General features: G+C 31.8%; 1 long non-coding RNA gene across 1 annotated transcript in view; it reads right to left on the minus strand.

Moving 5' to 3' along the window:
• LOC117103420 overlaps nt 1–6,068 on the minus strand; it is an 18,494-nt gene that overhangs the window by 8,166 nt on the left and 4,260 nt on the right. The window contains exon 2 of the long non-coding RNA XR_004444590.1: nt 306–521. This is a non-coding gene — a long non-coding RNA (uncharacterized LOC117103420). The remainder of the gene's footprint in view (nt 1–305; nt 522–6,068) is intronic.

The raw sequence follows: 6,068 nt of genomic DNA on the forward strand, positions 1-6,068 counted from the left end.
TATGATTATTATTATTATTATTATATTTATTTCTCCCTTCATACAAATTGGGGGCTCATACATAGTGGAGCCAATTTTTAATCTACGAATAGCTTTAATAGGTAGGAACTGGTAAACCGTAACCCTTTCAACTTTATTTCAGACTCAAGTGGCCTAATTTATACATAAATATAAATAAAATATAAATAAAGATTGGATTGACTAAATTGCCATCAGCATAACTTTAAATTGAAAAATGGTCTGTTGAAAATCATTCCATTATTTGTCCAATACATCACAATATGTTAGACTCAGTAATGTAATACCTTTGTTACGCATAGGCCTACTGGTGCTCCTCAGGGCACAGTCCTGGCACCATTCCTGTTTCATATTGTACACTTCTGATTATCGTTGTGATCATGATTCATACCTCTTATTAAATTTGAGGATGACAGCTCTTTAATTGGTCTTATTAGCAAGTGTGATGAAACTCATCTTTCGCCAATTCATTTGTTGAGTATTGTAGAAACAATTTCTTGAGCCTAATGTTAAAAAACGAAAGAGGTTGTTAATGATTTTTGTAAGAAAAGCAATAGCGGAGATATCATCTATATTAATAAGCCTGTGGAACAAATTGCTTCATATAAGTATCTTGGGGTTGTGTTCGACTGTTTCTCTCATGCTGAGACCACATTGACCATATTATAAAAAAAAAAAAAAAACCCGTTAATTCTTGCATAACTATACTGTCTGCGTAAACTTAAATGTTTTGGGGTTAATAAAGATATATTAGTCACTTTCTGTAATTCTATGATTTTTGGTGCCTAGAGCTACTGTCTAGTGTACTTGGGGAGGCTTACCGCATCGTCAATAATGCGGAACAAATAGTGGGCCAGTTTGTGCCGTCGGTGGTCTCTGTCTACAGTAACAGGGTGGTATTAAAGTTTGATAGGATTTTAAAAGATCCTCTCCGCTCTGTAATTGTCACTAGTTTCATTGAACGGAGCGGAAAAATGCGGTAGACAAGGGCTCACACTAACCGCGTTATCGAGATTCTTTTATTCCCAGAGGAATCAGAAACTTTAATGCAAATCTCCAAATATGCACTCAAATTATAGAATTAAAGAAATTAAAATTTAACGTAATTAAAAATAAACTCAATATTTGTATCATGTCTTTAAGAACGAGACACATATTGTCGACCATGTAATTTCCGATAAAAAGGATGAAATAAAGTTTATCTGTACCTGTATCAGTATCAGAATCTGTATCTGTAATGTAAAAGATCATTATATTTCGTGCATAAATATTTCTACCTCATCTCAGGTCTTCGACCTCGGCCTGACTGATGTAAAAGTTGGCATACTAATAATATTTTGATATTACTATGCCTGTGACTATATAATTATAGTTTAATTTACCTAAGAATGCGTTAAAATATAACTAATTTTTAACAAACAAAACATGTAATAGGCGTGCTTAATTATTCAAATTGTATGACTGAATAAATATTCTTGCTTTACATACGAAAACAGGAAAAGATGAATTGAATAATGTCTTACAATCTGGATAATGGTTACAGGTTATGGATATTTTTTTCACATAGAAAAATTTCAAACACAGCTAATAGCCAAACATTGGTTTAATCATTAGACATCTGGATAGTATGAATAGTTGATACAGGACCACACAAATTTCTACTGGGATCAATATAAAAATAATCTGTTTAATAATATTCAAGTTCTAAGGTTTTTAAAATATAAATTTGAATGAAATATTATTATGTTCAGTATATTATATTTGTTGTAATATGATAAAAAGTGTCACCTTAATAGGACTGTATATCTTTAACTGACCATTTCATGTAATGGTGCAATAAGGTGATACCGGAAAAAGTGTTCGGTTTTAAATATCGATGGAGACAATTTTTCCACATTCACAGATTCCTCTTCCTTAACGTCATGATAATTATCATACAGGTGTAAACGCAAAAAAAAAAAAAAAAAATATGCGGTGAATACTAGAGTTATTGGCTTTTCCCATCTTTAGCTGGAAAAGCCATTGTTTTTGTTTTGATTTTTTTTTCTTCCATATTGGTTTTCTTATCTTTTTACACTCGGTCTTAACGCCAGGCACTTTGGTCACTTTTCATGCTTGGATTTTTCCATACTTTGTCGAAGCATAGATCAAGAATATAGCTGCAGCTAGGTTAAACGCAAAATTACCGTGATATGCATGAACAATTTTTGCTTTCAATCAGTCATGAATTGATATTACTCAAGGTAGTTGAACTTAAAATGTACTGACCAACGCAAGGTCGACGCGTATATAACGCAATAGTTATGAGTATCGATGTACGCGCTCTTAGATTACCAGTTGCATCAATAGCTCGATTCTTACTTACATCGCGTTAGCAGTGTGAACTTCTTTTTCATTCTTTTTAACTTCCTAATTTTTTTAGTACATAGGCCTAGTAATTTTTTTTGGTGCTTTTTTTTTTACCGTACTTTATACATTTTAATGACTTTTTTTTGTTGCATTTTCAACTTCCCATTATAGCAATGAGTTGTGCATAAAAAATGTTTGCTTCGATCACTGAATCGCTATAAACTAAAAATGAACTGAAAATGAACTGACTTAAGAAAGGATCGACTCACAAAGCGCGCAGTGGTTACGTGTCTCTATTTCTCCTTGCTTTACCATTGCAGCTATAGTTCGAGCCTTACTAACGTCGATTTTTTTTTTACTTTTTTTCGTTTTAGAAATAACTGTTGTGTTTTTCTAATTTATTTTTCTTCATCAATCCCGTTTTCTTATTATTTTTTTCACAGAGTTTTTAACCGGCTTTTCCGTACTTGAATCTTCTTTAAACATTGTCCAAGCAAAGACCATATCAACGATGTGCATATCAAATTATGACAACATTTTACAACATTTTGAATATTATTAACAGTCGTAGCTTGAGTTTCCCTGATGTCGAGTTGCCTTTAATGTGTTTTAAGTTCATTATGTATGATTTTCTTTTTTTGTGTGTGATTTTACGCTAGACTTTTAATATTTCAACATCACTTGCCCTTATAGCAATGAGGAAAAACCATATGTTCTGTCCTTCAAACAGATATAATAAGTCTAGTTTTTGTCTTGCTCTTATGTCAATAAAACTATAGGGAACTTATTTTATAACATTATTATTATTAACAATGCAGACAAACTGATGTTATATATATTTTCATTGCAGCTTACACTCATGTGCGCCACTTATCCGCTGTCGATTGGGCAAACAGGTAATCCTATTATTGTACCTATGATCTTATAGAAAAACACTATTAAATTCTATAAAATATCTTGTTTGGCAACTTTTTTGCACTCGCAAGTTACCGTACTCTTTTTAACGGTCAATGTAATACCTAGGCCTCTCATGGTTTTTATAATCCGGGTTGTTGCCCAAAATCGTGCCTTATTTTGAGTTTTGAGGTCATTCAGATTGTTTTAGAATGAAAAAGTATATATATATATATATATAATATATGTATATGTATATATATATGTATTTATGCATATATATATTGTATATATATATATATATATTTATATATGATAATTTCAGACTTTGTAATTCTTGTGATTTAATTAATTTTTGGTGGTTATTTGACGGTAATTGTCTTAAATGATATTTTTTTCGAATTTTAGAAACAATATGATTATAACTTTGTTCGCCTTTTGAGATGATGATGAGAATGATAATAATGATGATAATGATAATAATAATAATAATAATAATAATAATAATAATTTTGATGATGATTTTGATGATGATAATGATAATAATAATATATACCTTTATTCGCCATCATGTTATGCTTTTCTTTGCTTGTTTAAAAAATTGTTATTGTAAAAATATTATATTAAATTTTATATATCTTTTAAAAATTCAAAATTATTTATTTACTTTTTTGAAAAATTCTTTTTTAATATCTGAAAGCAATGTGATCGATGTCGTCCTCTATTGAAGAATATCATTATTTTATGTTTTTCATTGCTTTTGGCTTTTGTACGCTATTAATTTAGTCTTTTGGCCATTTTTGGAGAAATTTTCACATTGAGAGCCATTAGAAACATACCTCTTCTTACCAATTGGGAAAAAAAGTAAATCTCTGCGTCCAAATTTTGCCAAGATATTAACAATTCAAAATGTTGCTCTAATTTGTATAATTTAAGCTTATTTGAAAATGAACGTGACATGACATGACGGTCGTGTAATTTCATTAACTCGTTATTTGTGTAATAAAAAAAAAAACTTGTTTGCTAATTTTTTTTAGTCTATTTTGATATTTAAAAAAAAATGAAAACTATGGTATTTTGACGGCTATTTTGTTTATGCTAATATCTCCAATTGCTCAATGCTTATCGGCGTCTAGTAAATATATTTTCATAATAGGCCTTAATGGTCTTAACAATTAAAATCCATATAAAAAAAAACCGCGTAAACCCCCCCCCCCCAAAAAAAAGGTTTGGTAATAAATTGGCATTTTACTGGTCTCTGTTTAACTTCAATTTCATTCCATAATGAGAGTTAAAATAAATATTTAAAAACCATAGTTTAACTTAAGATTTTATTTCAACATAGAAATTCTTTACTACTGTACTTGCTTTCAAAATCCAAGGACAGCAATAACACCCAAACCCCCGCAAAAAATGCTGATAAATATTTTATTGATTTGATTATGTTATTTTAATAACTCTAACTTCTTAAACATTTTGACGCACTACAGCCTTGTACAAGTCATATGAGATCCTGGCCCACCAAATTGGAAGGAATATGTCATTTTCTTTATCAAAAGACAAAACATTAAATACATTTAACTGGGGCATCCTCACATCAAATATAAACGCATATGCTGCCCTAAAAAAATTATACCGTACAGTACTGGTACTGGTACTTGTTGGCGCATTTATATTGCGCCTTTTCCTTTCGTTTATAAAGCGCACGCCAAATCTCCAAGCTCAGGGTAAAACTCAAGGCTGAATGTAATACAGGTGCATTAAACAGAAATCACAAGCGTCACAATTGTCAAAACAATTAACAAAAGCAAAACGCACAGCTCACACAACATTAAAAAAAAAAAAAAAAAAAAAAAAAAAAAAAAAACAATAGTAATAGAAAGAGCTATGCAAATAAGTGAGTCTTAAGAGCCCGTTTAAAAATACTGGAATCAGATATGTTCCGAAGTTCAGTTGGGAGGATATTCCAGAGTCTGGCAGCGTGACAAGGAAAAGAAAAACTTCCAATTCTTTTAGAATGACGTTGGACAGTATTATTTAGTACTGTACATAATAAAATAGTTATATAATATTGTTACTGACAGCCTGGGCTGCCAAGAGGAGAAACTGTAACAGGGGCAAGGCTTGGTGTGGGCCCCAGTTACGAGATTAAGCACGAAAAAAGAGTGCTCCGAAGGCGCAAAACAAAGTTGCGAGGGAGCCCTTTCAATCTGGAGTGGCCCAGTATTAGGGGACCCATGCCATTATTGAGGGCCCATGATATTAATTATTGTTTTTTAAAAAGAATATTGAAAAGAAAAAATGAAATGCTACTTGCAATTTCTATGGGCCTCCTGGTAAGCTTGGGCACTGGGGATCTTTTCCCTTAACCCCCTCTTGCAATGGCAGTGCTACAGGGGTGGGGGGCTATTCAGGGCTACAGCCCCCACCCGTCAGGGACCTCCCCGACGGGGAGAAAAACTACAATTCATCTGGGAGAAAAAAAAAATCAAAAAAATTATATTTATTTTGTAAAATCGATTAAATAAGCCTTTGAAATCCCTAAATTGTCATATTTTCGGAAGGCTATGTCCCCTGGACCACTTCCGAAAGGTTTTTAGTGACCACGCTCACTTTTTTCTCGTCGGGGGAGGTATCAATGTACCCGCTAATGCATCAAAATAGCGCGCTATTGTAAAATCGCCAGGATATCCGGACTCATACTACATAAATTCTTTACTCTTTATTCTACGAAAAACTTTGTTTTATTACTGTCAATCATAATTTTTAATTGATATATACATATACACATATATATATATATACAT

This window comes from Anneissia japonica, unplaced genomic scaffold (assembly GCF_011630105.1).
Source record: "Anneissia japonica isolate Jap-2015-1 unplaced genomic scaffold, ASM1163010v1 scaffold2473_len53019_cov129, whole genome shotgun sequence".
Lineage (NCBI taxonomy): Eukaryota > Metazoa > Echinodermata > Crinoidea > Comatulida > Comatulidae > Anneissia > Anneissia japonica.